Source organism: Scyliorhinus canicula, chromosome 10 (genome assembly GCF_902713615.1).
Source record: "Scyliorhinus canicula chromosome 10, sScyCan1.1, whole genome shotgun sequence".
Classification (NCBI taxonomy): Eukaryota; Metazoa; Chordata; class Chondrichthyes; order Carcharhiniformes; family Scyliorhinidae; genus Scyliorhinus; species Scyliorhinus canicula.
The window spans coordinates 169,882,771-169,896,883 of NC_052155.1; the positions used below are offsets into that span (position 1 = coordinate 169,882,771).

General features: G+C 48.5%; 1 protein-coding gene and 1 long non-coding RNA gene across 3 annotated transcripts in view; one reads left to right on the top strand and one right to left on the bottom strand.

Annotated features, from left to right (window-relative positions):
• The window catches only part of LOC119972769, a 56,890-nt gene that overhangs the window by 20,001 nt on the left and 22,776 nt on the right, over positions 1-14,113 (top strand). The gene's annotated exons all lie outside the window — the stretch shown is intronic.
• The window catches only part of LOC119972767 (polyadenylate-binding protein 1), a 29,149-nt gene continuing 27,787 nt past the window's right edge, over positions 12,752-14,113 (bottom strand). For both annotated transcript variants that reach the window (XM_038810107.1, XM_038810108.1), the window contains exon 15: positions 12,752-13,174. The gene's annotated coding sequence lies outside the window, so the exon portion shown is untranslated. The remainder of the gene's footprint in view (positions 13,175-14,113) is intronic.

The following is a 14,113-nucleotide window of genomic DNA, read 5'->3' on the forward strand; positions in this document are numbered from 1 at the left end:
CGGTGTGTCAGTCCCGGACGGTTGCCGCTATCGCGCCCCCATTCCCCTCGCCTCAGCCGATCGCACAATGGGCCCTGCCGTCCGCTTCCCCCGACCCCACGTGCGATCAGTGGGCGCCGCAATCTTTCGCCGCCCCCGCCACGTGCGCTCCATGGGCGCCGCCATCTTCATCCCCCACCGCCATGTGCGTTCCATGGGCGCCGCCATTTTGTCCCGATCCCACAATGGGCGCCGCCATTTTGGCTGACGCCATCTACTCCCACACAGGTACTCCAGATGCCGCCATTTTGTCCTCCCCGGGACGGGGCCACGGGACACGGGTCGCTACCGCTCCTCGTCGGACTCATCTGACTCGACTGCCGATCGGCCGCTACTCGCCTCTGTTACGCTCGACCAGTCGCGTCCTCGCAACCTGGCACCCTCTTCCACATCGGTGCTGGTCAACGGCCACGTGACCTCCTGCCTCATCGACTCCGGGACCACCGAGAGCTTCGTCCACCCGGACACGGTAAGGCGCTATTCCCTTGCGGTCCATCCCGCCAAACGGCAGATCTCTCTCGCCTCCGGTTCCCACTCTGTCCCGATCCGGGGTTTCTGCCTGATTAAACTTACTGTACAGGGCGTGGAATTCGACTGTTTCCGTCTGTACATTCTCCCCAACCTCTGCGCTTCACTCTTACTAGGCCTGGATTTCCAGTGCAATCTCCAGAGCCTCACCCTCAAATTCGGCGGACCCCTACCTCCCCTCACCGTTTGCGGCCTTGCGACCCTCAAGGTCGAGCCTCCCTCACTCTTTGCCAATCTGACCGCAGATTGCAAGCCCATCGCCACCAGGAGCAGACGGTACAGCACCCAGGACAAGGCCTTCATCAGGTCCGAAGTCCAGCGGCTGCTTCTGGAGGGTATCATCGAGGCCAGCAACAGCCCTTGGAGAGCCCAGGTGGTAGTGGTTAAGACCGGGGAGAAGCACAGGATGGTCGTGGACTACAGCCAGACCATCAACCGGTACACGCAGCTTGACGCGTACCCCCTCCCCCGCATTTCTGATATGGTCAATCAGATTGCACAGTACCGGGTCTTCTCTACTATTGATCTGAAATCCGCCTACCACCAGCTCCACATCCATAAATCGGACCGTCCCTACACTGCCTTCAAGGCAGACGGTCGTCTGTACCAATTTCTTAGGGTTCCCTTCGGCGTCACGAATGGAGTCTCGGTATTTCAACAAGAAATGGACCAAATAGTTGACGGTACGGACTGCAGGCCACCTTCCCGTACCTCGACAATGTCACCATCTGCGGCCATGACCAGCAGGACCATGACGCCAACCTTTCTAAATTCCTCCACACCGCATCTCTCCTTAATCTCACATACAACAAGGAGAAGTGCGTGTTCCGCACAGACCGCTTAGCCATCCTCGGCTACGTAGTCCAAAACGGACTACTGGGGCCCGATCCCGACCGCATGCGCCCCCTCATGGAGCTTCCCCTCCCCCACTGCCCCAAGGCTCTCAAACGATGCCTGGGGTTCTTTTCTTATTACGCCCAGTGGGTCCCACAATATGCGGACAAGGCCCGTCCACTTATCCAGTCCACAAATTTTCCCCTCTCGGCCGAGGCACAACAGGCCTTCGCCCGCATTCGATCTGACATAGCCAAGGCCGGGATGCACGCAGTAGACGAGACACTGCCTTTCCAAGTAGAAAGCGACACTTCGGATGTCGCACTTGCCGCCACACTGAATCAGGCAGGCAGACCCGTGGCATTCTTTTCACGCACCCTCCACGCCTCCGAAATTCGACATTCCTCTGTTGAAAAGGAGGCCCAGGGAATCGTTGAAGCGGTGCGGCACTGGAGGCATTACCTGGCTGGCAGGAGATTCACTCTCCTCACTGACCAACGGTCGGTAGCCTTCACGTTCAACAACGCGCAGCGGGGCAAGATCAAGAATGACAAAATCTTGCGGTGGAGAATCGAGCTCTCCACCTTTAACTACGAGATCTTGTACCGCAAGCTCAACGAGCCCCCAGACGCTCTCTCCCGAGGTACATGTGCCAGCGCACAAGTGAACCAGCTCTGTGCCTTGCACGAGAGCCTTTGCCATCCGGGGGTCACTCGCTTGTACCATCTAATCAAAGCCCGCAATCTGCCCTACTCCATCGAGGAAGTACGGACAGTCACCAGAGACTGCCAGGTCTGTGCCGAGTGCAAGCCGCACTTCTACCAGCCAGATCGCGCGCGCCTGGTGAAAGCATCCCGCCCCTTTGAACACCTCAGCGTGGACTTCAAAGGGCCCCTTCCCTCCACCGACCGCAACACCTACATCCTTAGTGTGGTCGATGAATTCTCTAGGTTCCCCTTCGCCATCCCATGCCCGGATATGACGTCTGCCACCGTCATCAAGGCCCTGGATTCCATTTTCGCCCTGTTCGGTATCCCCGACTACATCCACAGTGACAGGGGATCCTCGTTCATGAGTGATGAGCTGCGTCAGTTCCTGCTCAGCAGGGGTATCGCCTCCAGCAGGACGACCAGCTACAACCCCCGGGGAAACGGGCAGGTAGAGAGGGAGAACGGGACGGTATGGAGGGCCCTACGGTCCAGGAACCTCCCAGCCGCTCGCTGGCAGCAGGTCCTCCCTGACGCGCTCCATTCCATTCGGTCACTACTGTGCACCGCAACTAACAGTACACCCCATGAACGTGTTTTTGCCTTCCCTAGGAAGTCTACATCCAGGGTGTTGCTCCCGACGTGGCTCACGACTCCGGGCCCAGTCCTTCTCCGTCGGCATGTCCGGCACCACAAGCGGACCCCCTGGTGGACAAAGTACGCCTTCTCCACGCCAACCCTCAGTATGCCTACGTGGAGCTCCCCGACGGCCGCCAGGACAGTCTCTCTCTGGGACCTGGCTCCCTCAGGTGCCGATCCATGCCCACACCCCTTTTTCCCCCCGCGCTACCCTCCTTTTCACCGGCGCCCCCCTATACGCCCCCACAAGGTCCATCCCTTGTCCCCCTGCCCACACTGGAGGACACGGAAGATTTCGGCTCGCTCTCGGAGTCATCCCGCCAGCAGCCAGCACCGATGTCGCCACCACAGCTACGCCGATCACAGCGGAACGTTCGACCGCCGGTTCGGCTCAACCTGTAACCTGCCAACCGGATGGACTCTTGGTTTTCTTTGTTTGAACCCTTTTGTAAATACATCATCCTTTGTATTATAGTTACACATCACCCCCGCCGGACTCATTTTTACAGGGGGTGAATGTGGTGACAACCACTGTAGATATGCATGCTTGCAGTAGGGGGATATATGGCTGTACCTGTAATACAGGTTCCTCCGGTAAGCCCCTGCCGGCTAGCTCCGCCCACAGGGAGCTTGTGTATAAATATGCGTGTGAGTCACTCAGACCCTAGTCTACAGTTGCAGCCAGAGGAATAGCATCCCACAGCAATAAAGCCTCGATCGAACTTGTCTCTCGTCTTTCAGTGCAATTGTTAGCGCCACAACAGTTTGTCATTTTCCCCATTTTTTCCCCCTTAACTAACTCAAACTCCTGCCCATCGCGCTCCCCCCCCCCCCCCCCCCCCCCCCCCCCCCCCCACAAACACACACGCTGGCCACAAACAGATCCTTGAATGGAGAATGAAACAGCCTCCATTTTACATAAAACTGCTCCTCTGACCCCTGAAAAGTGAGCTTAATCTTTTCCAGCTGTAGGAACTCCACCATATCTTCCAGCCACCCCGACGCCATTAGCGGCGCTGCCGACCTCCACCCCAATAGGATTCGCCGCCGGATATCAAAGTGGCGGGGACCACAACATTGGCCCCTCCGGCAGCTCTGAGACCCCCGGAATCGGCACTAGTGGGATGACGCCATTTTCAACCCTGCCCTCTCCGACAGTGCAGACAGATCGAAGCCCAGAATCCCCCACAACCGGGCAAGACCAAAATATATGGACATGATTCGCAGGACACCCCCCCCCCCCCCCCCCCCCCCCTGCGCAGCTCTCACATTTATTCTCTACCTCGGGGAAAAACCTGCTCAAACGAGCCCACATAATATGTACCCTATCCACCACCTTAAAGTGGCTCAGGATGATGTTGAGTTTACCCAGTGCATAATCTCACTCCAGGCGCCACCCTCTCTCCCAAGTTCTATCCCCAACTCCTCCGGGGGCTCGCTCAACATTTTGAATTGATCTTGAACTGATCTGTAATGTTGGTTTGCATGTTCACCTGTACCCCTAGAACCCAGTGCTCTTTTATTGTGTCCGGCTTCTTATTTCCTAAGGTGTCGATGATGTTTCTGTTTCTTCTACTAAAGTGTGTCACCTCACATTCATCTGTTAAAGGGCAGCAGCACGGTGACGCAGTGATTAGCACTGCTGCCTCACGGCGCCGAGAACCCGGGTTCGATCCCGGCCCTGGGCCACTGTCCGTGTGGAGTTTGCACATTCTCCCCGTGTCTGCGTGTGTCTCACCTCCACAACCCAAAGATGTGCAGGCTAGGTGGATTGGCCACCCTAAATTGCCCCTTAATTGGAAAAAATAATTGGGTACTCTAAATTTATTTCCCAAAACATTTACCTGTTAAAGTTTATTTGTGTCTGAACTGCTCATTCCCCACGTTCTCTAAAGTTTTTTTGTATTACACTGCATTATTCCTCTGTGTAACTCCCCCCAGTTTAGTATTTAACCACAGATTTTGATTGAGTTATTTATTTCTAAGACCAAATAATGAATGTAAGTTATAACTAACAGTTGTCCTGATGCTCACTGATCCATGTGGAACACTTTTATACCTTCCTCCAATCCAAGGTTTCCCAAACTTTTCCAGCCACGGAACCGTTTTGCCTTCCCAAGAATACTGATGGAACCCCAGAGAAACCTTCTTATTGTGTTGAAGAGTTAGATCACAAAGAAAAATGATTATTGCGTAATAGGAACAACAACAAAAATTTTCTAAAAGTTTCTATTTCTTAAATGTGTACATTTGTTATAATTTTTAAAAGTTCTCCACAACAAATACTTCCAAGTCTCACCTTCATTTTGTCATTCTTAATAGGAGGAGTGATTCTGATCTTTTGCTCGAAATTAAATTCAAACTGGGAGTGCTGCTGGAGGGCTGAATTCTTATTTCAGACACGCATGCGCACACACACACCCACATAGACCCACACTCGCTCACCTCTCATGCACTCACCTCTCTCATGCACAATCACTTCTCACGCACGTGTTCATCTCACACACATACTCACCTCTCGCACACTCATGTCTCACACACACGCTCACCTCACATTCACCTCTCTCACGCACATTCACCTCTCTCTCTCACGCACACTCATGTCACGCACACGCTCATACTCACCTCTCACTCTCACACACTCATCTCTCACACACACGCTCACCCACTCCTAAACGACCCTCTTATGGACTGACCCGATTAATACAACACTCCTGTGTGCGCCACCCGATGCCGGTGTCTAGGTATTTGCATTGTGTACCTTGTGTTGCCCTATTATGTATTTTCTTTTCATGTACTAAATGATCTGTTTGTGCTGCACGCGGAAAAATACTTTTCACTGTTCCTCGGTGCGCGTGACAATAAACAAATGCAAACACTCACCTCTCTCACACACACTTGCATACTCACACATCTCCCTGTGGACACAGTCTTTCTTGGGCCCCCATGTCCCAGTCTCTCTCGGCCCTCGTGGCCCTGGCATCTTCCACCCCATAGATGCAACCTACTTTGTTCCGTCGTCCCGTTGCCTTTGGTTTTCGCCTTGCCTATGAATTTAAATTGATTTGGCCGATATTTCCTGGTCATCTAATCAGAGGCCAGCTTCTCGGTGCATTGTTTGCTGATAGGTGGTCTAGTGCACCTATCAGTAGCCGACAAAGTGAAAACGTTGCCTTTGATTGGTCCAGCCGGAAAGAAGTATTTAAAATGACCTAATCTACCACGGAACCCCTTGATGATCCCTGGATCCCGTTTGGGGAAACCTGTTCCAATCTAAATAACTATTCCTTACCCCTGTTCTCGAGGAGTTCCTGTGGTGCAGTGGGAAGAGACCCTGCCTCTAAGCCAGAAGCTCCGTATTCAGGTCCCACTCCAGGACATGATGGCCAAGAACTTAACCTAACAGGTTGAGTGCGTCACCCTGCAAATCCTTCCAACACGTCAATGGGAGGCAGTAAGAGTGGGAGAGACTCCTGATCAACCACGCTTGATGCCGAGTGGTGTCCCCTCCAGCTATGAGCCTCTGGTGACAGCCTAGTGACCTGTTGCAGGAAAAACCTCGCTATGGGAACAGATGAGCGTCTGCCTTGTGTACCACCGGGTGTGGGAAGATAAACAACAACCTCAGCCCCTGTTCTCTACATTCTAATTGTTTTGTCAATGTATAATCCACTCAGTAATGTGTTCCCTGACTCTGCAATTGTCAAACATGACAGCCCAGGAAAATTTGAGAAACGGCATTTGACATAAGAACTGGAGTTAAGCATTCAACATCCAACCCTGAGAGCCTGTCCCACCATACAATTAAATTTTACAATAGTGCAGGAAAAGTTTACTTGGTCCATCTATTCCGTCCGAATGTTTAACCTCCACACAAATTTACTCCCCTTCTACCTACCTCATTTCAGTCTATTTTTCTATTCCCTTTCCCGACATGTACCTCATCTAGTTTCCTTTTTGAAAGCTATTTGCCTCACCCTCCAGCCTCCCCGAACAGGCGCCGGAATGTGGCGACTAGGGGCTTTACACAGTAACTTCATTTGAAGCCCACTTGTGACAATAAGCGATTTTCATTTCATTAGTCTACTATGTGTGGTACCTTATCATATTCGATCCTGGTTGATCAGTATCCTAAGTACATGGACCCTTCTTGTTTCTGTAAACCTTATTACCCATAAATCTATCAACCTCAGCCTTGCAATGCTCAGTTGACTCAACCTCGGGCGGGATTCTTCATTAATGGGGCTATGTGCCCACGCCAGCGTGAAAAGCGGCGCCAACCACTCCTGCGTCAATGGTTCCCGATAATGGGGATTGCTCCCCTTCCTAAGGGGCTAGGTCGGCGCCAGGGTGGTCCCCGCAGCTCCAGCCGGCACGGAACGTCCGCGTGAGTTCACGCATGCGCGCTACGGCCAGTGTATTTCCGTACATGCGTGATTCCGTGCATATGCGGGGTTCCCTTCTCCACGCCAGCCCCCAGGTAATATGGCAGAGCCCGACAGGGGCCCGGCGTGGACGAACATAGGCCCCCACGGAACCGGCCCGTCTGCCGATCGGTAGCCCCCAATCGCGGCCCAGGCCACCGTGGGGGTCCCTCCGGGGTCGGATCCTTCTCTCCCCCCCCCCCCCCCCCCAGGACAACCCCCACAGAGACGCCTTACAGGTCTCGTTGTGTGGGACCTGAGTAATCCACGCCAGTGGGACTCAGCCGAACTCGGTGGCCACTTGGCCCGTCGGGGCTCGGAGAATCGCCGGGGGGGGGGGGGGGGGAGGGGGCACTTTCAACCACCCACGACCGGTGCGACGGGAATCCCGCGGGCACCTGAGAATTGGCGGGGTAGAATCGGGAAGTTGGCGGCGGGACGCGGGGGATCTCCAACCCGGCGCGGAGTTGGAGAATCCCACCCCTCGACATCTTTTTGGGAGAGGGTGTCCCAGATTTCCACTACCCTTTGTTTTCTGACATGACCTCCCAAAACCTAGCTCTAATTTTAACATTGTGCCCTTGTACTCTGTCTGGTCTGTCCCACCAACATATGAAGTGGTTTCGCTCAAGCTACCCTATCAAATCCTCTAATCATAAACCCCTCTTAATCCTCTATATTCAAGGGAATCAAGCCTAGTCTATGCAATCTGTCCTCATATTTTAACACTATTAATCCTGGTAACATTCTGGTGACTCTGCACTGCATCCCTCCAGGGTTAATAAAACGTTCCTGCCCAGACTGACTACAATACTCGAGACGGGGGTCTAGCCAACTTGCCCCCTTTTATATTGCAGTCCCCTTTATAAGGGCCAACATTCTTGAGATTTTTTTTGTAGCGTTCCACTCGTTTTGTAACTTCTGCCCTTGGATCCCTAAATCTCCTTCACAGTTCCCGGCTTCCAGTCATTTAGGACATACACTGATCTATCTTTTTTGAGGTGCAAAGTGAATGGCATCATACTTTCCCACATTGAATTCCAGCTGCCAAAGGTTTTCCCATTTTAAGTATTGCACGGAGCGTACAGCACAAAAATACAGACTATTCAACCCTCTGGTCTTTGCAATGTTTATGCTTCACTTGAGGCTCTTCACCTACCCCTGCTAGCACATTCCTCTATCCCTCTTTGCCTAGCTTCCACTTAAATCTACTATTTGCTTCAACTAAACCTTGTGATAGTAAGTCCTACAGTTTAACCCCACATTATGGATAAAGAGGTTTATTGCATTCCCTATTATTATTAATGACTATCTTATATTTATTGTTATTATAGTTTTAAACACCACAGGTGGAAACTGTTTCAAATCTATCCTATCAAATCTTTTGTTGTCTTATCAGGTGCTTTTAGAGAATGGGTGGTGAGCTTGTCACAGTACGATAAAGAGTTGGGGTTAAAGGGACCTACACAGACTGGTAAAAGGTGGGAAATGATGTTCACAGGAATTGATGCTGAGCAAACCGTTGTTCTCAATTGTTCAGCCTTTGCTTTCCTTGTGAATTGTTTCTGCAATGCCACTATATACTTTATTTAATCTGCAAATCAGTACGGCGCACCTTTTCTAGGTAGTCTAACCAAGGTTCAATACAAGTTTAACGTTTAACATCTCTGCTTTTCAATTCTATCCCTTTGGGAATGAACCCCAATGTATGCTGTTTTTTTAAAAATGGCCTTATTAACCTGTGCTGCTGCTATTAGTGCGTGTTCCATTTTTCACTCACTTAAGGGTCAGATGTGCAAATTTTAGAAAGATAATGTTTGGCATATTAAACATATTTTTTTTTAATGGAGGTATGGCGGCACAGTGATAGCACTGCTGCCTCAGCACCAGGGACCCAGGTTCAATTCCGGCCTTGGGCGACTGTGTACCGTTTACACATTCTCCCCCTATATGCGCGGGTTTCCTCTGGGTGCTCCGGTTTCTTCCCACAGGAGCAGTTTAGCACAGGGCTGACTCACTGGCTTTGAAAGCAGACCAAGGCAGGCCAGCAGCACGGTTCAATTCCGTACCAGCCTCCCCAAACAGGTACCGAAATGTGGTGACTAGGGTCTTTTCACAGTAACTTCCTTTGAAGCCTACTTGTGACAATAAGCGATTTTAGTTTTCAGTCCAAAGATGTGTGGGTTAGGTGGACTGGCCATGATAAAATAGCCTCTTAAGAGTCCAGGGATGTGTGGGTAAGGTAGGTTTAAGGGATAGACAGGGGAGTGGGACTAGGTAGGGATGCTCTTTCGGAGGCAGGGTGCAGACTTGATGGGCTGAATTGTCTCCTTCCGTGCTGTAGGGATTCTATGGTTCAAGAGAATGAAGAAAACAGTTTATTGAGCAAAAATAAACAAATAATTTGATAATTTTAAAGTCATTTGTTCTCACATTGGTGTGTGCGTCTGTCTGTCTCACTCTCTTACTCATTCACCCTTAGCCCCCCCACAGACCATACTCTCATCCACTCAAGTTGGTGAGGTCATGTGAGCGAGGATCGTGAGACTGGGAGAGCAATAGACATTCACAAATACACACACTTGCACAGATTATGATCATTTAGAATGATCGTTCTCTTGGAAGAGGCACATTTTCTGTAAATGGTTATATTGATAAAGATGCAGCAAAAGATTTGCAAAAGAATACTAATTACATAAATTCATAAAACAAATCTAACTATGAAAGTATTGTTTACTGCTCAAAATGAGTTGATAAGGAGGACGTACAGGATAATGCAGAAGCATGTATTTGTATACATCATTGAAGGTGTCAGTACTGGTTGAGGGAGCGGCTAATAAAGCATTCAGTATCTTGCGCTTTGTTAACAGGGGCATAGAGTACAAGAGCAAGTATTTTAAACAGGTATAGAACACTGGTTGCACCTCAACCAATGTTTCATCCAGCTTTGGGTGTCCCACTTTAGGAAGATATTAAGGCTTTGGAGTACAGAAAAGATTCACAATAATTAGTCCAAGGATGAGGAACTTGTGTAGATCGATTGGAGAAGTTGGGACTGTTTTCCTTGGAGAATGTTGAAAGAATATTCAAAACCATGAGGGGTTCTGGAGGGGGAGAAACTGTTCTCATTGGTCAAAGGATCGAAAACAAGAGTGAAGTGATTTACGGTAATTGGCAGAAGCAGCAATAGTGACGCGAGGAAAAGCCTTTTCATGCGAGTGGTTAGGAGAGGGAATAGGAACTATCCATTGTCTGTGTGAGAGTGAGAAACTATACAGATTCAAACTTAGACAAATTAGAACAGGTGTTTGCTCAAAGAAAGCGAAATGACAATTCAATTGAGTAAAATGCTGGAAAATATGGAGACAACAATGTAGAGCAAAGACTGAAGCCCAAAGGTAAAATGGATGGTAAAATAAAAGGAATAATTAGAAGTTAATACTGTGGAAAGCAGGTTATGTTTGAGGTAAAGATTACCTAATTGAGCTGTATAAATTAAGTGGTATAAACAAATACTGTTTGTTTAAAGGTAGACTATGGGCACGATTCTCCTGAAAAATGAGTGTCATTGTGGGGGGGAATCGTGGGGTGACTTCCGCTGGGTGTATGGGCACGATCCAGATTGCAATTCACCCACACATAGTGCAAGAAATTATCCCTCATGTGAAACCTGCCGAGCCTGAGTCCCCAGGCGTCTGACTCACTCGACTTGGGCTCAGCTGTTCATTGCTAACACAGGGAGCAACATTTGAATGGTCGCTCAGGACTCACTCAAGCCAAGAGGATGAAGTACCTGCTCCTCAATTTGTGGATGCAGACCTGGCCATCATGGAGGAGAAGCAGGGCACCCTGTAACCCCAAGGGGTTAGGAGACCCAGCAGCACAGTGACTAATGCTGCCTGGGAGGTGTGAAAAGCAGTAGGCTGCCTCCACCTCTGATGTGCTTCCTGGGGACACACCAAGGATGAAGAAGAATTTTTAGGTGCACTGGTGAAGTCAGTATTGTGGTCATTTTAAAATCTTTCCACCACCGAGAGTATCTACTGTTGCCTTATATGGAAACAAGTCATGTGCGGCCCACACCATCAGAGACGGGACACTTTGGGGCGGGCTCAGGTGGCCCGTCAGTCATCAACCGGACCATTGGTTGCTGGGACCCCCCTCCCAAGACCTCATTGGCTGGAGGCCACGGAAGTTTGTGGAAAAGCGAGTGGAGGGGGATAAAAGTAGGCATCTCAGAGCAGAAACAGACTCAAAGCAAAGACTCGGTGTGCGAGGTGACCATGACCAGAAGGAAGCAAGCAAGAAACAGCCAGCGAGAATCATCTTTGCAAAGAGGAACCAGAGGGACTCACGGGTCTGATCTACAACTTACCAAACCACCTTTGCGGGCAGTATAGTCGAATCCTGGTTGTTTCTTGCATGTATAGTGGGTAATTTACATGTTAACTATTTAATAAAGCATGTTGTATTATATCCGTGTCCGTACTTTGTTCTACTCAAAGACATCTGGATAAACTTTAATTAAGGAGCTGGTTGAAGTATCTGAATTGGATAGATACAACAGTATTCGTTGTTCGGGGGAAATGGATAATAGCTACATTAAATGTTCACCCATCAAAATATGTCACTCCTAAAATATGCAATGCCTTTGTCGTTTAAATTTTTATTTTAAAAAGAGTACCTAATTATTTTTTTTACAATTAAGGGGCAATTTAGCATGGCCAGTCCACCTAGCGTACACATCTTTTTGGGTTGTGGGGGTGAGACCCACAGACACGGAGAATGTGCAAACTCCACACAGTGACCCGGATTCTAACCTGGGTCTTTGGCGCCATGTGGCAGCAGTGCTAACCACTGCACCACCATCTTGTTATATTAAAACATGCAACTTACGGTAATTGCATTTATATTTGGAGATATCCATGCCCCACCTATAGAGTTCATTTGGTCATCTAGATCTAGCTGTGAGCATTCGGCATCATGAAGTCGATGTAGTGTTTGCCGAGGTACATGTGGCAGGTTGCAAGCCTAATATAGAAATCAAAGGAAATCCTCATCGCAGTCACCCCTGCTAGTTGAAGTGTTAAGTCCATCTTTAGCAACTGGTTAGCCCTGATGGTGCCAGTCTTTCAATTGTGGGCTAGTTCAAGCAGTTTTTTTCATTACTGCATCAACAAAATTGGGCAGTACATGCCTTTACTGGCCAAGTATATATATATATATATACACACACACCTATAACATCCACTAAGCCAAAAGATACAGCTATTGTCCAAGACTGAATTCCCTCCAGCGTTAGTCATTATTCATTGGTAATTCACGCTACTGCATTTGTACCTTTGATGACTGAAGTTCTGTAGCCTCACAGATGAAAATAAAATCTTAATAAAAGTATCAACTATTAGCTCATATGATTATAGGAGATAGAATGTCCTAAATCTTCAGAAAATGGAGATGTTTGTAAGTAGGCAAAATTAACTTTTTCTTCCCCACAAGTAAAACCCAAGAGTTGAGAAGTTACCACTTTCAGTTGTAAGCGCAACACAAGTAATGGACATTAAACACAAATCCACACAGTCATTATTCAGCATTTTTATTAAAGCAAGCATTCTATAATCCAAACGTTCAGTTTCAGTTTCTAATGCTCAACCATCAAACACACTGCCAACTAAAAACAGTGTGGATCTGCTGAGCATTTCCACAGTAATGGATTACAAAACTTTAAAGAAAGGAATGCAAACAACATTCTGTGCATAAAACACCTACCCCGGCCTAGAAAACTTTTCATTTTTCAATTTTTTTTTGGTTATTTTCCCATTAAGTCTAGGACTAGCATCACTTATGCCAGACCTGGCAGTGACTTTGTTTCATAAGCTTAGAGGGTTCCTTTCTTTTTTTGTATACATTTTTTATTTTGCGATGTTTTAAAATTTTTTAGCTTTTTCCAATGTTTAGAATTTTTTTTTCTTCAGTAAATGCAAGCTTCGTGGTCCTCCTCTCCTAAAAGGAAAATACAAATATGGAAGTATTTTCATGGTCAATGTTTCAATTGCATTTTATTCAAACACTTCAATTTAATTTAATGGGTATTAGGGTTTGCAAAATCTGAATTCAGTAAATCTGCACAGCATTCCAATGTTGATGTTGATGGCTGGGGATGGATGTTTAAATACTTTAGGTCAAGTCGGTATTAAGGGGAAGTTTTGGGTTTGCTAAAAGGCATTAAGGTGGACAGGTCTCCATGTCCGGATGGGATCTATCCCAGGTTACTGAGGAAAGCGAGGGACAAAATAGCTGGGGCCTTAACAAATATCTTTGCAGCATCCTTGAGCACGGACGAGGTCCCGGAGGACTGGAGAATTGCTAACATGTCCCTATGTTTAAGAAGGGTAGCAGGGAATTATAGACCTGTGAGCTTGACGTCAGTGGTAGGCAAACTGTTGGAGAAGATACTGAGGGATAGGATCTATTCACATTTGGAAGAAAATAGACTTCTCAGTGATAGGCAGCATGGTTTTGTGCAGGGAAGGTCATGTCTTACAAGCCTAATAGAATTCTTTGAGGAAGTGACAAAGTTAATTGATGAGGGAAGGGCTGTAGATGTCATATACATGGACTTCAGTAAGGCGTTTGATAAAGTTTCCCATGGCAAGTTGATGGAAAAAGTAAAGTCATATGGGGTTCAGGGTGTACTAGCTAGATGGATAAAGAACTGGCTGGGCAACCGGAGACAGTAGTGGTGGAAGGGAGTGTCTCAAAATGGAGAAAGGTGACTAGTGGTGTTCCACAGGGATCCGTGCTCGGGCCACTGTTGTTTGTGATATACATAAATGATCTCCTTGTGGATAGCACAATTGCTTCACAGCTCCAGGGTCCCAGGTTCGATTCTAGCTTGGGTCACTGTCTGTGCAGAGTCTGCACATCCTCCCTGTGTGTGCG